The following is a 21,400-nucleotide window of genomic DNA, read 5'->3' on the forward strand; positions in this document are numbered from 1 at the left end:
TTTTGTAAGGAAATAAATATGCACACAGAAAAATTATCTAATCCAGTCTTCAATGTATATTAGCCTTTTAAATGAAAAATTATGCAAACCATCATAAAAGTATAAAAAGAAAAACAGTGAGTTAATTTCAGAAATGTTATGTGACCATGAAACATCTTAGACAACATAAGGGGCAGTGACATGATTCAGAGACCAGTGTACAGTAGGTGTCTCAGTAAAGTCCAGTACCTAACTGGACACCAGCAAGCACCTAACATAGGCATGAGAGCAAACAGCTATACATTGTTAACAATAGGAGTAATTTCAGGATAGAATATTACATGACGTACGAGGTAGTAATAGTTCTAGCATGCAAAATCATGACTTATAGCACTACTACTAGCTAGCAATATTGGATGTAACTTATCTGATCTTTTCAAATAAATGTCTGGTAACAGCTCTATAAGAAGATGTAGTGGCAAGGACAGTGGGCAGAAGATCACAGCTGTGCCATTTTTGGGTGCAACAATTGTACACAACACTTACTACATAGGAGGGAAAAGGGAGCTTCTGCATAAAGGGCCAGTATGTTCTCACAAACCAGGAGACTATGCATGCCATTGAAAATATGGTATTACATAATGGTACACGTTCAAAAATGGGAGCTAGACAATCTGATAAAAACTCTCCAGTCAAATATAATCTACATTATTCAGTTTCCTTGAATGGAACACACCCCAATTAAATTTATATTTGATTTATGTGCTGCATGTATGCATGGTGTATGAGGGGTTTTTTTTCACCATTGTATGGCATTTACATTTAACTGGGGTTTTATGACCATAAACTGAGTATATTTAAGGCAGTTAGGTTGGCAGCTTCACTCTTGTGGGTATTGATATCTCACAGAAGAAGAACCATCACTTCCATAGTTCCATAGTTCATACTAAAAGAAAGCTGTTGACAGATACAGGAACAAATTAACATGAATAGGTGCCAGTCTATATAATATGTACAGGGCTCAGATGAGGTTTTAATGATCATAGTAGAAACAATAAACAGGATGTGTGATAGCTCCTTGTACTCCATTATGGTGCAGATATGAGCCACTTTTGTTTGGGTTCTTATTTTTTTCATTTTTTTTTTTTTTTTTTTTGTTAAGAAAGCCTGCTTGATAATCATAAGGCTGTCTGTGATCCACCAACTTTTCTTGAAGTTGATATTGTTAACCCCTAATGGTAATACCTAGGCCAGTTTTAGTAAAGAGGTTTGGCCTTAGAGCTGTCACAATGACCAGCTGGACTGTGTCAGATGCACTGATTACTTCTATCCACCATATTTACTCAGTCTATAGCTATGAAAACATATAAAAAATATATAGAAATAGTGTTGCACAGTGGCATAGCAGAAAGTGCTGTCACCTCACAGCAAGAGGTTCCTCAGTTTGATTCTTGGCTGAGGTGTCTTTTGTGTGGAATCTACATGTCCTCCCTGTGTTGCATGGGTTTCCTATGGATACTTCAGTTTCCTCCCACATTCCAAAGACATGCATTAGGTGAACTGTGTGTGTGTGTGTGTGTGTGTGTGTGTGTGTGTGTGTGTGTGTGTGTGTGTGTGTGTAGGGCAGGGCTGGTCGCCTGACAGTGAAAACCTTGGTTCTAGATGATTGTCACTGTTGAAGTGACACCCCTACCCCATATGCAAAAATGGGAAAAAGGGGTTGTGGATGGATGGATGGATGAAAACATATATACTGGGATAACTACAGTTAATGGTGTCCACTGCTGCACATAGGTTCATGTGTAATTCTATGAATGGGGTACAGGAGATGGTTGTGGAGCTCTGGACAACTTCTTTACTGTCCCAGAAGACCGTCCCATTAAATGATTTGCTGAGAGTCACAATACTGATGATTGTAAGTAGAGACAATCAGACTGAGGACAATAGGAAGGATCTTTGTAACAGCTCATAGCTTAAATCCTCCTGGCTAACTACCATATAAAAAATAGATGTCCAAAGTGGGACATAAACTCTATACTACCTGACACTCAACTGACAGACCTTTCTATACTTTACAGAGGCAGACTCAGTCAAGGAAACCAGCAAAAACAGATTTGAATACTGTACACCATATGCATATAATTCTGGGTCAGTATTGCAGAAGAATGTAGATAGCAGATTCAACCAGTGGGAAAAACTTTCCATCACAGACCATGTGTAGCCTGCAATGCCTGTAAGGGTCTATATAACATGGTCAAAAGCTAATAATACCGAACAACCACAACTTCAAAAACACCGGAACTCGAAGTTGTTATTGTGGGGTCGCACTACGGTGTAGAAAGGGGTATTTGCCCTTTCCTCACTGTAGTGTGAACTGGGAGTTGGCATATATATGTATATGTAGATATATATATATATATATATATATATATATATATATATATATATATATATATATATATATATATATATATATATATATATATATATTTATATATAGATATATATACATTGGGGGGGGGGGTGTTTAGGCTCAAAATAATAGGGTGCCACAAATTCCCAAGTGGCCCCTTTAAATCCCGATTTTATTTTTATTTTTTATGCTGATGTCATCATGCACAATGTATCCCATGGCATTATCAACATGTAAGGGAAATCTCACTCATATGTGCTTCCTTGTTACAATTGCAGGAATAATTCTATCCTAGTAACCCTCAGGATCCAGCAAGACCCATCGAAATTCTGGCCACCGCACAACACCCAGTGATGAGGCTCTCTGTCAGATGCAGTATTTGTTTTGGCTGGGCTGCCCTTACTATTTGGATTGGGAATCCTTAGATCGAGTTACAGCCAAGTCTTTTCTGGGTTTTTGTTGCTAACAGCTTTCTCTGAATATTTTCCCATGTTTATTTGTGTCTTTCCGCTTTTCCTGGTTAGGGGTCGCCACAGCGGAACTCCGGTCCGCTAATGATTGGTAGTTGATTTTGCGTGCTGAGTTACCAGCCCTGATGCACAACCTTCAATGAAGGTACGCCCATTCACGCATGTCTCCACGCAGAAGACTCTCTAGCTGAGAATCGAACCGGACAGCGTCTTATTGTGAGGCGACAATGCTACCGCAGCACCACCACCGCGGTGAATATTTTCCCATGTAAGAGGAAATATACCTGGTGGTTTGCTTGCAGCCATCCCAGAAGTGTCTCGTGCTTGGTTTCTCTGCAGTCTGCTGTTGTTTGGTCTGCTGCTTGAGTAGTTTCTATTACTTTGTTTTAAGGATTTGCTAGGTCTCTGGAAGGATCAAAGGAGAAAAACAGCTATATGAAGTAAACACCACATCAACAGATCTATTGCAACTTATGGTGAGTTCTATTGCAAATTGCAATATACTGTACTAGCATTTTTTGTATTGGTAGTGTGATATGATGCATATGGGTAAATAATATGGAATTACAACCAAATGCAGTACAGAATTTTATTGATTTTTGGAAGCAATGTGAAAAGTTACATGAACAATCCACCACTCAATTAAATGTATTTATTTTTTTGCCTCCCTGTTGTGTATACCTTGAAACTTAGGGGGAGGTAGCCCCACCCAGCTTGAACGCTGCTTGTTTAAACTTGACAGGTTGTGGTTTGGTTAAATGGAGCTCACTGGATGCTTTACATTGAAGTTGCTTCAAAGAAAAGCATGCTAGCTGTAGTTAGTGGTACAGTAATTGTTAACTGTTAACAGTTAACTGGCACCCATGGGGATTGGTAGATGCCAGATAACTGTAGTTTCTGTTTTTTTGAGAGTTACAATTAAAAATAGGCCTGACTAATACTGTACCTTACACTATTTGTTTGGTTTGACTTGTTCTCAGGTTGGGGAGAGAGGGAATTTATTCCTATCTTCATTTTTAAAACTCTAAAACTCTAAAAATGTAAGGTATTTTTCTGCGGGGGGGGGGGGGGCAAAAAGTGCAACACGTGAAAATTGTTCTGTATTTCTTCAATATTGTTTTGCCGGTTGCTTGAGAATGCTGGTTGCTTGAGTTCCAGTCATCTGAGAGTTTACTGTATAGCTGCTAGTGTTTCAGCTTGCTTGCAATACTTAACTTAGTACCGGTTTCTTTTTAAAAGTTTCTAATAATTTGTTTTTCTTTCAAAGCAAGGACTGAGCACTTCTGACCCCTTATTGGAATGAGAATTGTGAGTGAGAACAACTACCTACACACCGATAAAAAGAACAAGGCAACACAACTAGGTGTGGACAGATTTTTTTCTTTTTCTTTTTCAACGTTATTTAGAAGTCTTTTGAGTACTGGATGTTTTATTACTCCTTGTCTTCTAATAATATGTTATGCACTCCAGTTGTTAGGGCCAGTAGAATCAGAGAGGTACATACGCTTATTAATGAGTTGGTGCAGTATCACTGATGCTCAGACTGGAAATGAAATGGTGCTGGAAATAATTGTATTTGGTATGTAGCAGAGCAGAGACAGTAATATACAAGATGAGTAAAACAGAAAACAAGTTACTGCAACCTAATGGAAATATATTCTGGCAGCGAAACCTCCCAACTATCCAGATTTTTGCAGGATGTCAAGATTTTTTATTTTTACTCATATTTTGGTCTGGTTGGATTGAGTTCAGTAGGCAGTTCAGAAGTCAGTCCAGTTCATACATCTCAACTGTCCCTAATTTAGACTCTAATCTTACTTCTGTCTATCTCAATCCCTTCTGGCAACTGATGACTTTGGAGAAAATGTGTGAATTACACGTAAACAAATAATGACAATAATCTGAGTTATAGACTTCAGGAGATATATATTAATTCATATTCTCTTATTGTGTCAATGTCTCTAGGTAATAGTACTAATATTTTTAAATGTTTAAAAGAAAGATTATTTCTGGATTTATCTTTTGTTCATTGAGAGCTGAGGCCCAGTTTGCTGATGAAACACGGCATATTCCTCAATAAAGCAACTGTCTTCATACTGCTCAGCTGTCCAGATTTCGCCTCATATTTTTGGTCTTTTCCTCATAAAATTTGTAGTTTTCTGGGATTTTTGCGGTAAATCAGTGAAGACTGAATTCACCAAATAATGAGAGGCATTTGCTTTTCAAATTTCACATCCTTCAGAAAGTGCATGGAAATAAAACACCTTTTATTTTAGTAACAGATTTCTAAGTTTGTAAGATCAGTATATTTAAAATGTGTTCATATTTTTGGGGCTTTGTTCCCCTTTTATTTCTGTCTTTGCCCAGATTTTTTGTTCTAAGAGGTTGAGAGCTATGATCCTACCTCACTGCTTCTTTTTCATTCAAGTGTAGTTTCTTACATTGCTACCAAGGGGCAACATGTTAAAATATCTAAATTATAAAATCTGAAATCATGGTCATTCTAGAAAGTAAATAAACACTTTATTTTTATAACAGGAATCTGCAGATTATATGAGAACAGAATATGGGTCTTAATAAATAATAGCTGATACACTGATGTGTTCTGGCATTATTTCTGCATCTGTTTTCGTAGTTCTTAGCTGCATTCACTGCACAGGTTGCTTTGATGTATGTGCTGTTGTGTTGTATCTATATATGGACTGTACTTTCAAAGCTAATGTTACATTGGGGAACATTTTCTCAATTACCATTTGAATGTTGATATCCCACAATTCCATTGGAGTGGGCAGATTTATTTATAGTAGTATGTATGCAAATTTAATGTGAATTAGTGTCCAGATATTTGGCCAGTTGTACCTACTTTTTGTGGGCCTTTATCCAGATTTTTAATGTCTCCAGGTTGAGATGTATGATGGCATGTTGGAGTTAGTGATATACTAAGCATTACTACATGTAAGAGGAAAGGATTATGCTACATTTGTACAGAATGTATGAAAAAACGATAATGGAATATTGTAGTGCTGTGTGCAAATACAATTTGGGTCAACTTAAAAGGTTGGAAAGAATGCCAAAAACCTTTACAAGGAACACAACTGGACTGAAATACACTAAAAACATTGGTGCTTTTTAATCATCCATTACAGGTTATTAGGGGGTGACTTAATAAATTTTTTTTAACAGCTCAAAACATGATTACTTAACAGCTGCACTAGGATTTCCTTTTATCTAAAATGATCAAACCACAATGAATAATAAACATATTGTACTGAAACATAGCATCAAGAACAGTACAACAGGTAAAAGTTTTTTTGCAGATGGGACATCTGTGCAGCTTCCTTCCACTAGGGATCAAGCAAGCAACTGTACTTACTACCATTAAAAATCTGATTGCTATATGGGCAGGTGACATAGCTAATAATCCTGAGTTTGGCAGTAGTAGTTATCTCCTAACTATACATGAGGCTGTGGGCCTGTGTATTCCCAAAGCAATGAAACACTGAGTACTACTCTCAGTTGCTGGGGAATTTGTAAATAATATGGATGTGCCCTCCAAGCAATGCATGTTGCAATCTTATACATTTACACTACAAGGGGTCTACATTCTGCCATGGTCACACACTGCCACATTGTGTAGTTTTATAATATCTGGGTTGTAAAACAAAACAATATCCAGCAGCTAAATGCAACACCCGAAAGAAGAAAATTCAGCTGGAACCATGTCAGGATGTACAATAAATGAATGTCGGGGTACCGTAATAAAAACGTACTTTAATAGACCATTAATAAGACAATAAAATCCACATTTAGAATTTTTCATCCACTCTAAGGTGGACTTCATCAGAATGTCAGCACCAAACAACTATCTGTTATTTGTCACTTATCTGTCACTAACTTGGTTTATTTTATTTTATTTTATATTATTTTGTATATATAACATGGCATATTAATAGATTTATTTTTAAATTTATTACATATTTTAAGGGGACAATCATTGGCAAGCATTTCTGTGATGTTATGATGTATGTCATGCATTGTTTGAGGACGATGCTGAGTTTTTATTATTTACCTTTGATGGTAGAATTTGTTTTAGGTATATCACTTTAAAATTTTAAAAGGGCCAACTTTGGTGGCAAAAAGTTATTAAATAACAGATAGTTGTTTGGTGTTGACATTCTAATGAAGTCCACCTTAGAGTGGATGAAAGCGCTAAATGTGGATTTTATTGTCTTATTAATGGTCTATTAAAATATCTGGGTTGTAACAGCTGCTCACATTACTGCTGTGGGCATATGACTGTCAGTCTATTGTCAGGAGTGGGCCAGGATTTTTCATTGTTATCTGTTTACTCTTAGCAAAACTTATATGTGTATGTTGGACAGTCTAATAAATTGACATCTACCAAATGCAACACAACCATCAGAGGAAGTTTTACATCTTATAGAGCTATTGTATTTTGGCTGGGTTAAAGCATCACCATACATAAGCATATTCTATGTAAATTATTTAGTCATTTATTTATTTATCCATTACTGACCAGGTTAGTCCGACTGGGATAGTGGCCTTTTTCCATAAGAGACCTAAGGTGGTATCCATTCTACGAAGATGAGTTCAAAGGACAGTGGGGGAACATTGCCAACTTTTTCTGATCACTAGAGACCATAAGAGGGCTGCCACTAATGCTTGGAGAATTCCAAGATGTGGGAAGGAGTAAACATTGTTACTGGATAAATTTTGCATAGAGAGCGAGACAGAATCACAAGATGAAATCCTAGTTTTGGAGATGGGGAGTGGAGGTTTGGATACAGAGATATTGGGGAATTTATTGAAGGAAGGAGACCCAAATGAATGTGTGGAGGTGATCCAGAGTGCTGAGTTGGATTGAATGCTACAAGAGCAGTTTGATAACAAAACTGATTCTATGACAGAAAAGATTACAGTGGCTGAAAGTGGCATGCTTGGCTGATGTTTGTCAACAGTAGAAGTGCATCAGCTTCAGAAATAATGACCAGTGGTAAGAATATAAAGCAAAATCACTGAAAATTATGATATTATGGGCAAAACCATATGCCATTAGCACTTACTTTAAAACACATAAGAGCTTAGATAGATTTGGAGCAAGAAGATTTTTGTGAAGCAACGTTTGATATATTTTTTTCAAGTACTGAAAAATGCATCAGTAAAACAGAGAAAAAGAAATAACTTATTATTTTGAAAATACTTTATTTTTCAGAACTTTGGTTTGCCATTAGAAAGAATTTCAGGCATGGGAGAATTTGAACTTATAACTTTTTTACTCTCAATATGTAATAAAGCGCATGACAAAGAGAATGCAAGATAGCAGAAATGTATGGATGGAGGGACAGGGAATGTGGGTTACACTGGACATGTATGATGGGAAATTACAGCATATTTTGAATAATGATGTAATAGTTAATAAAAATAAGGGCAAGTCTTAGGGACTGGGACCAAACAAAGGCTTTTGTTTATTGTGGGGACAAAACACATGTGGTTCAAAAATGTACAAAAAGAAGAGATTGGCAGTGTGGGGAGCAAGGCCAACTTTAGACCATTTTGTAGGAAATGTAATGAATCTGGTCATTGGTGGTTTGCACGTCCTATGTTGGAAAAAAACAGGTAAATTAAAAAGAAATTGAGAATGGAGGACAGGCAATATGAAGAAAATATTCTGGAAGAAATAGAAATGACTGAAGTGAGGGAAAATGAAAGTGAATTCAAGGCAAAGAAAAAGAACAAGGTGAAGAATTAATGGTAGAAAGATTCTGATATAAATAAACCATAAGTACAATGGGTTAAGAAGTAAAGAAGAGGAAGATGGTGATTCAGAAAGAGGGGAAGATGTTTAATATATTGGATAGAGGGAGAGAAAGAGGAAAAAAAAACAAGTACAGGAGGGAAAAAAGATGCAAAAAAGAGAAAGAGATGATTTAGTTATTTGGGGTCTAAATGTGAACAGTGTAAGAAACAAAGTGAAAAGTTCAATGTTTTCTAAATGGTGTAAAAAGTAAAAGAAAAAGATGGATGTATTATGTTTACTGGATACAATATATGTTAAAGAAAAAATGAAGCTGTATGGTGAAAAAAGGTTATATGGTCAGCAGTATAAGTAACATGCTCTGGGTTAGGGGCTTTAATAAGAGACGATAAAGTAAAAATATTAGATGTAACAACTGTCATACCAGAATGGGTAATGCTATATGACTTGAAGAACATGGAAATTGTGTTTGGCTAATAGTAATATGTGTGTATAACAACAAGTCAGAAAGACAAAAAAAGTCTTTGAAGAATTCAAAACAAAATATGTGATAGTAAACATATCAATAGTAATGTACAGAGACTTTAGTCATAAGGTTAGAGGAGAAAAAGGAGAATAACACAGATGTGAAGGTTATAAAACAAGTGATTTCATGTGGAATTTTGAGAATGGGGAAAAGTAGAGGATGGATGTACAAAAAAAAAGAGAGATAGCTCATGTTATGACATGAAGGATAAGTCAGGTGTGGTAGAAGAAGCAGATCTTTCTGATCATAGGGCAATTTTGTAGTAGTTGGAGATAATGAAGAAATAATAAAATAAGGGAAAGGAATACAATGGTTACTGAAATGTAAGTAAAAAGCAACAAAATGAAGGACGAAGATAGTAGACTATGGAAAGAATACATAACAATGAGAGTTTTAACAAAGCTGGACACAATGGTGAGCAGTGTTTAAAGAGACATGTAAAAATACTTTTTTTGGCAGTAAAGACAAGTATAAAAACAAAGCAGAATATAAAAACAAGTTGAAAGATTTTGAGAAATGAATACAAGAAGAAAGTAATAAAGTAAGAGAAATAGAAACATGTATGAGAAAATAGAAGACAAAAACAGTGTTGCATTCTAACTAGCTAAGTGCTTTGAAGGCATATGCAGTTGGATTGAAATATGGTAAAAAGATTGCATGTGGATTACAGCTGTGCCAAGATTAAGAATTAAAAAAGTTGCCCTAACCATCCAGAGGGGGACAGAAATGTGCTAGCAATTAAATAGTGGATGCCAGTTGTTAAAGGTTGAGTAATTAAAAAAAAAATGCATTATGGTATACTGTAAAGCTGCACGTTGGTGTCATTACACCTACATATCCAGCCATTAATTTCTTATATTTGCAATGTGCTCATAAATGCTTATATTTAGTAACTGGTCCTCAATCATATAAGGAGTGTGCAACAAATTGTACCTGCCAATGTCAGAATTGTCTAGAAACAGGTTTTACAAAATGTGTTAAATTTGTCTGTGGACAGCAAGTCTGCCTGTCAATGAAGAGCTGAGTCTGTATGTTGGAATACAAATATGAAAGACATGATTTGCCACACACACACACACACACACACACACACACACACACACACACACACACACACACACATACTTCAATGACAAATATCATCTGTGCCAGTTGTATATGTTATTTGAACTAATGTCAGACTCTTGGAAATACAAGCATTCTGGCTTGTATTTGATCATGGGATCTAATTAGATTGTTGTTCAAGCTTGTGTGTTAGTGGTATCGCCAAATTTTTCATTATGCAAGTTAAAAAGATTAAAGTGCATTTATCATTTTTTTTATCAGGATGGCCCCTAAACTGTTTCTTGAAGATGAAAACTCCTACCACATTATCATGCGAGAGTGAACCCACAATGTTTCACTACATATATTAATCTATAAGCTACAGTATTTTCATCCTAAATTGATCTGTAGGAAGTATCTGCTTCTTAGAAAGATGAGTTGTTAACTTGGTTTTGCAGTGGTACATATTACATAAAAAATAATTCATTTTAATATATAGTAATGAAATCACAATGTAAGGAAGAAGCTGCTTTTCTAAAGAGGTATGTTGTTTTTGATCTCTCACTGCTTTGCAGATATATGTAAAGCATTATACAGTACCTACCATAACATAATTTTGTGTGTGGTTACCAAGAATAACTGAGTAACCATTGAAACTATGAAGTTAAACTGTACATTGTTAATTTAATCTTTTGAAAAACACTTGCAACTTTAACATGAAAAATTTAATTGGAATTGAAATTAATTGTAAAACAAAGATACACTAGAAAGTACCTAATACAGTTTAATTTAGATTGGGAAGAAGTACTTTTGCAGTAATTCTGAGAGATGAATTAGTTTAAAGTATTTTGGCTCTGAAAAACACATTTTTTTTTTTTTGGTTTTAATGCTTAGTGCTCACGTACCCTGCATCATGCAGAACACTCGTCATTTGGAATAGAACATAGGCAGCATTTCATTGAATTCCATTTCAAAGCAGTGATTCTTCTTTCCAGTCACTGTCTGTGTGATAGACTACAGTTGTCACTAATAGGTATAAGAGAGCATGGGACCAATTAAAGAATGGCTTCTGGAGGGAAAATGGCCAATAGCAAAGCTGGATATTTTTTTTATGCACTGTCAGACGGTGAGAAAGACGAATTGCAAGACACCTCATTTTTTTCTTCTTCAGAAATGCTGAGCACAATCTGAATAAGAGTATTCCTGTTCTCGTTCAACTCCACAAACCTGACAGATCTTCAATTATCCCTTTTCCCCAACATGTCAATGCTCTCTTTAGAGACCTCTCCTTTTTTAGTTTTAAGTGTACTGCAGCTACGAAGTTGTTACATACGAATTTGAGGGGCAGAAAACTCACATTGGAGTTGCATGGTTGCATTTAATCTTTTGTCAAGTTGAATTCATGACCAGTTTTCGGCATCTTGTTGGATACTCACTCATCATTAAGAACACGTTCACCTTCATCATGGTGGGCATATTGTCTCTTCACTCTTTTTATTAACACTTCTCCCTTTCTTTACCCAGTCTGAAGAAAAAAATTAATCCAACTTAAAAAAGGAAGGAAAATATTTAATCCAACTTAAAAAAGGAAGAGCACATTTGCATCACAATGATTTGGGCTGCTGTTATTTGCAATATCAAATTGAATATTTGATTTCTGTTTATTGCCACCAAAGTCTGTACTCATTGCTTTTTTTTTTTGCTGAGTTCTATAAACAAGATGATTTTTTTCAATAAATACTTATTAGTTTTGCTTTCAGCACTAACAGACAAAAAATATGTACTACGTATATATAAAATCATCATATGGATCATAATACAAGTGTAGAAAATGCAGTGCTTGCAAATTAACCTTAACTTCTTTACCTAAACAAAACAGTAGAGCTATTGTTATTAATATAGGTTACACTGGGCACTTTTGCATATAAAGCTTGATTAAATATTATGTATTTCTTCATTTTCTAATAAATTATATAATAGAAGTACATGGAATGCAAACATTTTCCAATTTCAGTATATTATGCTTTCTCTAAGACTATGGGAATTACATGATGTTGGATTATAAAGATGGAAAACTATAACATTTTAATAATCATATTGCAAAGCTTTTGCAAGTAATTTTTTTTCATGAGGAAAGGGTCTACATAAGTTGCCTCTAGGTAAAATTAATAGTACAGAATAAATAGCAATCTTTCTCTTCAGGTTAAGTCCTTTGGATGGTGACCTTTGTTTTTTTTCAATGACCGGCTTCACAGTGCATACTTCTGCTAGTCAGTCTGTCTGTCTGTAGTACAGAGCCCTAAAAATGCAGAATGATGTCTTTAATAAAAGTAAAACACAATAATTAGCAGGATGTATTACTGGCTAAAATTACTTTGCAAACAAAATCCTTTTGATTGAAAGACCATTTCAGTCAAAGGCTATGAAAATGGCACATTTTTGACAGTATGAAGACAGGAGGTCCACATTCTGATTGTTTGTCATGCATTGCTATGGTCTTTGTTCCTTACTGGCCTCTTAAGAGGTTGAGACACTTTATTTGTATAGGCTATGACTTTTTTATCTGTTCATCAAATTTCATTTGAGAATTTAAACAAAATCAAATAATTTTGGTAGAGTTGACCATCTCAAGAAAGTGTTATTTATTACAAATATTTTAAGGCATATATATTTAGTCAAGTGCCAATATAAAATTAACATTTGCTTCTTTAGAAATATACATGAATAATTACCTTTGATGGACAGGCAGCCACGGTGGTGCAGTGGTTAGCATTGCCACCTCACAGCTAGAGGTTCTCCGGTTCGATCCTCGGCTTGGGTGCCTTCTGTGCGGAGTCTGCATGTCCTCCCTGTGGTCGTGTGGGTTTCCTCCGGGTGCTCTGGTTTCCTCCCACATCCCAAAGACATGCTGCAGGTGGATTGGACACTCTAAATTGGCCCTAGGTGTGCGTGTGAGTGTGCCTTCTCTGGAAGGTTGGGTGCCGGGCTGGCAACTCGACACCGTAAAACTCCACTGCCATTCAATGTGCGGACAAGGTGATCCGCTGTGGCGACCCCTAACCGGGAAAAAGCCGAAAGAAGAAGAAGAAGAAGAATTACCTTTGATGGGCAGTCGTTCTTTTACAGAGCACTTATTTTTTTCCCAAATGACGAGCAATCATTAGTGTGATTGTGACAGTCAGATGTAGTAGAAAGTCTTTTGTAATTGCTGAGCTGAATATTACTAAAGCCCTTATTCAAAGTCAGTTACACAAATGCACTGAGGCTATCTGCCATGTTCATGGATAAGTGCAGCTAAGCTGTGAATCATAGAGGCCATTTATGCAAATTCATGAGGACTGTGAATGTGCTTATGCAAATGTGCAAATAATGAGATGTAAATAAGAAGTGATGCAAATCTTCCTATGCTAGTGAGGTACAGTTTATGCCATTTGTGATTCATATTCAAATTTTCCTGTTTTTCTGAACTGTTCACAGATGTGTTATATAAAGAGAAGTATATAAAGAGAAGTCTTAACAAGTCTATCAGAATGGCAATCAGTGAAAATGCTTTCACTTGCTGCTAGCTGTGCTATTTCCAGGTCTGAGATGCTTGTTTTGGCTAGGCCAAAACTGTTTCACCCAGCAGCACTGACTGGCAAAGAAGGTGAAAATATAAGCCAAGAATAACTCACTATAACTTTAATAATCAGGAAATCCTATGGACAGGAACATTATAAGGGTCTTAGTGGTAAGTTTGATCTCCATGGAGCACTGAAGGAATGTGTGGACTTTCTATCCCTATGGACACTAACATATGTATAGCCATGACTATACCTGCTACAGAGACCTTTTAGAGACAGACTGGGGCACTTTGGGTATCTCATATGCTTCTGCTGTAGGGTGCTACAGCAGTTCCTCGATATACTCTTGGTACATGTGGATCAGTATATCAATTTTGCAGTGTCACCTAAGAACTAAGACAGACTATGCGTGCCTTTTATGGGCTGGCACATTTCCCTGATGTACTTACTGATATAGATCACACTCATGTTGCAAATAGGGCCCCTCCTAGTCAATAGGGGAGCAGCACTGCAATAGGAAAGGCTACCATTCTGTCAGTGGCCAGGTAGTGTGTGATACATGAGGGTTCATCACCAACATCTCTGTGTGTCATTGGTACATCACCAACATCTTTTCCCAGCATGCTGGCAGTGCACATGACTCTAATATCTGGCACATTAGCTTAGTCTACTGCCTCTTCCTGCACGGTAGGATTCCCAGTGGTCATGTTATTTGCAACTGGATAAAAAACATATATATATATATATATATATATATATATATATATATATATATTATATTATATTATATTTAAGTAATTGTTCACTTTGTAATGCATTGTCGAATACTAAATTTTTGTTTGTTTTGTCTCCCCTCCCATTTTTTTCTCTCTCTTTTTTTTTGTATATTCACCGGAGCCATGGCTCAAGACACCAGTGAGAAATCCAAGTGAGTAAATTATTCTGTGTTGCACAACTTATAAACAAAGGTATGACAAGAAAGTAATCGAACAAAACTGTTGATAATATATCCAATTGAACCAGGAATCCAGGACACCAGTAGAAAGATGTAAAAACAAAAGTCCATTTATTGTAACCAAAAGTTTTAGCGCTTTCATCTCATTGTAGAGACTTCATCAGAAACAATGAATCACATATAATTGTACTTTATATAGCCCTTCAATAAATGACATCACACATTTAATTAAAAATTTAAACAAACATGGCCCTAAAAATATATATATCAACCCAAATGTATTATATACGTAAAAGTTTATACATTTTATATAAAATATAAACAAAAACAATATTTGATAAATGCTTAATAAACACTTAATAATATTTAATAAATATTTAATAAACACTGGCACAAAAGATATAATTTAAAACACATTGATCAATATAAAAACTTGTAAATAATTCATTATAAACTAATAATTTTGTTAATGAATGTTTTATAAATAAAGTAAATATATATATAGATATAAGAATTGAATCTTTAAAACATTATTAGAGTTCTTAAACCTTAATAGAGAATAAGTAAAGAATATTTTATTATTTGTTGTTATTATATGTAAATATCATAAACATGAACTTAGAATACTTCAAATATTGTTGGCTCTTTCAATGAGTAGTGGTGTTAATGACACTGTTTCGTTTAATCCTGGGGGAAACATAGAAGCCAATCTATACTGCCACTGGCTCTCCTTCTTTTTTAATAAGTTTTTCCAATCCCCCCCTCTGATGTCTATTTTAACAGTGTCCAAAATACCAAATACAAATTTCTTAAATTCTGAACAGGATATACTATGTTTATAAAGAGAATTAGTATTCTTATGGTTCTTTATATCATTTAGATGTTCATATATCCTGTTCTTGAATAATCTTTCAGTCAATTCTTATATCTATATATATATTTACTTTATTTATAAAACATTCATTAACAAAATTATTAGTTTATAATGAATTATTTACAAGTTTTTATATTGATAAATGTGTTTTAAATTATATCTTTTGTGCCAGTATTTATTAAATATTTATTAAATATTATTAAGTGTTTATTAAGCATTTATCAAATATTGTTTTTGTTTATATTCTATATAAAATGTATAAACTTTTATGTATATAATACATTTGGGTTGATATATATATTTTTAGGGCCATGTTTGTTTAAATTTTTAATTAAATGTGTGATGTCATTTATTGAAGGGCTATATAAAGTACAATTATATGTGATTCATTGTTTCTGATGAAGTCTCTACAATGAGATGAAAGCGCTAAAACTTTTGGTTACAATAAATGGACTTTTGTTTTTACATCTTTCTACTGGTGTCCTGGATTCCTGGTTCAATTGGATATATTATCAACAGTTTTGTTCGATTACTTTCTTGTCTTTCGTTTTGGTGTATTTTTTGAACCATGGACATTTCTGGGGAATTCAATCTATCTAACACTACGCTTGCCGAGGATCATGGAGCCGAAATTAAAGAACTACGGGGAGAACTCTCCCAATTGAAAGGTGATTTAACTAAACTTTTGGATCTATTAACACCTAGAAACAACGGTGATGTTAACAATCCTTCCTTTATGGGTGAGCGTAACGTGTTTGTGCCTCCGGGGTATGGTGTACAACACACTAACGGTGTGGGACTTCCGTTTTTTCAACCAAACTTGGGTAACCAAGTTAGGATGGCCCACAGCAGTTGTGAAGCGGAAAAACAAGGCTTTCAGGATGGCGTCGTCAAGAATGTGGATTCTAATTGTTCAAATGGCACAAAAGACGGTATTAATGGATGTCGCTGCGATTTGGGTCCTTCTCCTATTCTCATTGAGTCAGGAAATACTTCTCATTCACATACGAACGGCGTAGTTCGACCTAAAACAGGTACTGTTTTTTTGCCCTTTGGTAATCCTGACAGACTTGTTTATGATATTTACATATAATAACAACAAATAATAAAATATTCTTTACTTATTCTCTATTAAGGTTTAAGAACTCTAATAATGTTTTAAAGATTCAATTCTTATATCTATATATATATTTACTTTATTTATAAAACATTCATTAACAAAATTATTAGTTTATAATGAATTATTTACAAGTTTTTATATTGATCAATGTGTTTTAAATTATATCTTTTGTGCCAGTATTTATTAAATATTTATTAAATATTATTAAGTGTTTATTAAGCATTTATCAAATATTGTTTTTGTTTATATTCTATATAAAATGTATAAACTTTTATGTATATAATACATTTGGGTTGATATATATATTTTTAGGGCCATGTTTGTTTAAATTTTTAATTAAATGTGTGATGTCATTTATTGAAGGGCTATATAAAGTACAATTATATGTGATTCATTGTTTCTGATAAAGTCTCTACAATGAGATGAAAGCGCTAAAACTTTTGGTTACAATAAATGGACTTTTGTATAAACAAAGGTATGGCATCTAAGTCCAAGGAAGTCATTGCTCCAGTGTATTCAGCATTCATCAGACCTATAAATCAGTACAATGCCCCCTTTGTCAACAGTCTCCAACCTTTTTTGTACCAATGACTGGTTTCATGTAGGACAATTTTCCATGGACCGGCCATCATGCATGCATAATAAAGTGCATAATATTTATTTATTTACTTATTTGACATTTGTTTACCAGAGAGGCCTGACTGGACTAGAAGTCCATTTTCAGCTGAGATCCAGACAGAAAAGCTCCAAAGTGCAATAAAAAGACAATTGGCAATAATTATCAAAAAAAGTGTACATTTTGCTTATCAGCATAACATTGATCTACTATGGTCGAGAGCTACGTAAATCTAATGGCAACCTTATTGACTTTCTAAATTTATAAGAGCAATATTTAAAATCTGCCCCTATTACTTGGCTTTGTCCAGCATACCTCTCAACTATACAGATTTCACAGAATGTCCAGATTTTTGCCTCATATTTTTGGTCTGTTTCCCATAAAATTGTTGTCCTCTGGCAAATCACTGACAGGTCATTGAGGTTTGAATTCAGAAAATAATGATAGACAGCTGAGTTTCAGACTTCATAACCTTCAGAAAATACATGCTAATGCAAAACCTGTATTTCTATATACTTTCTAAGTTTGTAAGAGCAGTACTTAAAAGTGCTCCTATTTTTGGGCCTTTGTCCTCCCATTATTTTTGGCTTTATCCAGATTTCGTGCTCTAGTCTAAGTGATTGAGAGGTATGTGTCCAGATTGTTTGTGCAAGAGGTTGAGTGGTATGGTCAAGAGGTATGTAAACTTAATGGCAATCTTATTGACTTACCATGTTTATAAAAGCAATATTTAAAACCTGACCTATTATTTGTGGCTCTGTCCAGATTTATTGTGCAAGAGGTTGAGTGGTATAGTCGAGAGGTAAGCAAACCTCATTCCTGCTGCTGCTGCTGCCAGGAATTGCTCTCACTCTTCACTCTCTCTCTCTCTCTCTCTCTCTCACACACACACACACACACACACACACACACACACACACACACAAACACACAGTCTCTTTTGCATTCATGCACATATTTACTTACACAAGATCGTTCTCAATCTCTCTTGATCTCTCTCACACATACAATCTCTTTTGCTTTCATGCAAGCATTCACTTACACATGCAGATAGAAATACACACACACGCGCGCACACTTTTTTCTGTTTCCTTGACTTTTATTTTACACTCTCTAAACAGCAAAAGCACTGCTTAGCAAGTGTAAAATAAGGGCTGGATCGATCTCACTGCTCATTCTCTTTCATACACACACAGTCTCTTCTTCTTTCACACATACATGCATTCTGCTTTCATGCATGCATTCACTCACACACACAGACACATAAACACACTCATACACACACATACACACATTCACTTTTTCATTTCATCCTGAGCCTGGCAGACCAGTACCAAATGATCCACTGCCCGAAACTGGTCTGTGGTGGCTCAGTGGTTGGGGACTGCTGCCCTTTGGTATGCACCAAACCAGGCAAATCCAACAATTTTAATGCTCACAGAGGTTCCTCACTAAAAGAATACATGGTGTAAGTAACATATCTTATGCAGACCATCTCAAGGCCCTATCATTAGATTCTGTCTTTGACAGACTGTTGAGGGGAGATCTATGCCTGGCAGACCCCACTCTGATGGAACTCCTGCATGTCCTATGCAGACCATCTCAAAGCCCTATTGCTGCATTCTGCTTCCTACATGCTTTTGAGGTGAGATCTATGCCTGGCATACAGAGCATTGTCAGACACCACTCTGATGGATTTCCTACATAGCCACAAAACAAAAAGCACCAGAATTACCTGTTCTAAAGACTTAAACCTTGTCTGTAATATAAATAGGAGCTACTGGAGAGACAAGTATGCATCCCAGAGATTACCCCTTCTATGGAACAGACTCTCCATCCATGTGAAGCAGAGTTCCTCCCTAACCTAATTCAAGTGCAACTTAGACAATTGGATGGGGAGCAGGAAATTCATCCTTAGTTTGGCACCTATGTCTCTAATGGTTCATCTCCCAGGCCCTTGCTTATAAATGTTTTATCTCCCAAGCCCTTGCTTACACTTATCAAGGATATCTGAACTTGTCAGAGATTTGGGATGCATGACTAGCCTTAAAATGGCCCTTGTGGTCGTTAGCCTTGTAAACAGCTATGAACCTATTAACCTAAGTGAAGCTGCAGAAGACATGTATAACACTGCCTTCATTTCCATTCTTTGCTGATGTACAAGGTTCACCTAATAATTACTAATTGCAACATGTTTAATTACTTCATTCCTTGTCATCATTCCATTCTCTGTATATAAATGCATGTTTCTGGTTTCAAACCAGCCTTCACGGACAGGGGAGTGTTGCACCTGCTGCAGATATTGGTAAGATGGAGCTGTGTCCACACCACCTGTAACTATTCCTGTTCTGCCATCTTCTGTGTCATAGTCATCCCTATGGATGCATACGAGGTATTGCTCAACTAATATTAATTGAATACATTTTGGAGCCCCCCCCCCACACACACAATACTGGCACAGGAAATTGCATTCTGCCTAGTCTTGTATCTACCATGTGCTCAATATCCTTTGCCGTTTTCTTGCTGTGTGCCAGTGCTTGATTTCTGCAAACAACCTCATTAATTTTGACAAATACCTGATTCTAGGGCTTGTTCCTCTTGAATTGTCTGAATCCCACCCCCTTACCAGAAAGAAGTTTTCCGTATGTTCAAAGTGCTGCCATAAGGGCACAATTTTCCTCATGGCTGAAGTTATCCTTTCTCTGCTTTGATCCCTTATTTTCCATCAATACTACATATACAAAAATGAAGAAACGGTGAAGGCACAGTTAGAAAGTGTGACAATATTGTTTCGATGTAATCAGCTTTTAAAATACAAACTACTTGCCAAATCTTCCTGGCACCCAGATTGAATGAAAGCATTACTTAATACAAACCATATAATTATATAGAGAAACCTCAACGTATCCCCAGAAAATTGCATTATATTTATTGCAGTTCATTCAGGTAATGAATGCAATCACTTTTGTCACAAAAATCATCAATAATCATTTCCACTACTGCTGTCATGAAATCCATCTTGGAAATGACACAATTCTGGCAATCAGCTAATCACAACATGGACATCATGGTTTACTATTAAAACACTGAACATCAGAATGTAAACCGTTCAAAAATAAGGTTTACATGTCCGATGTTCACAATATGATGTAGGTTAAAATATCAAAAACCAATACAGGCAAAGTCGAATTCTACTTCTGAAGTCTGTTGCCCCCTTATCAGCAGTATGTAAGGACCAGATCCATACAGCACAGTGCTAACAGTAATGTTTTTGCAGAAGGGGCAAGTTTCCCTGCACCCCCCACACCCCCTGCCACTTATATATTTCAATTCCTAAATTGCACTACAGTGCAGAAAAGGGTAAATCTCCTGGTTTACTGCAATGAGTCAACTGCCATTATACAGTTGGTCTTCCTGAGTCGACATTTCAATGTTCTTCAAATTGTTTGTTTGCATTCTGACTCCTGCACATGTCATTGTCACACAAGGTATGCTCGACATTACAATAGTAAACCAGACATCAGATATATAAAATCATTAAATATGACCCTTAATTCAATAATGAAATAATGTTTTTAAACATGTCTTATTAAATTATATTTTCCCCAGCTACTGGCAAATTAATGGGGCACTACTCAACTTACTGGCAGAAATTCATGGTCATTTACATGTGTAATATGCAAAATAAGCTAATTTACATTCATCTGTCTGAATCATTGTAGTATGCAAACTTGTCCAGAGATGTAGCTGTGAATTTCGTTTTTTCCAGCAATCATGAACTTGCGGCCAAACTAGCATGAACACACATCTAATTGATGGAGAAGTGCTGCTGGCATCTCTGCTGTCTGCAGCACTCCCACTCTGGCCAAAATCAGAATGTAGTTAAAAAAAAATGGAGTCATCTGAATGTCGGGTTTGCAGAAGTATTATCCCTACCCATCAAACATTGTGTGTTACACTCCAGCACCTCAAACAAATCATAACTTCCTAATGCTTAAAAAATAATACACATAGTGAAATTTATTTCCATTCCCCCCCAAAAAACTTAAAGGAATAAAAGAAAA

General features: G+C 35.6%; 1 protein-coding gene across 2 annotated transcripts in view; it reads right to left on the reverse strand.

Moving 5' to 3' along the window:
* PTN (pleiotrophin) overlaps positions 1 to 21,400 on the reverse strand; it is a 1,697,813-nt gene that overhangs the window by 475,600 nt on the left and 1,200,813 nt on the right. The gene's annotated exons all lie outside the window — the stretch shown is intronic.

Source organism: Protopterus annectens, chromosome 11.part0 (genome assembly GCF_019279795.1).
Source record: "Protopterus annectens isolate FY-2018-M chromosome 11.part0, PAN1.0, whole genome shotgun sequence".
NCBI lineage: Eukaryota > Metazoa > Chordata > Ceratodontiformes > Protopteridae > Protopterus > Protopterus annectens.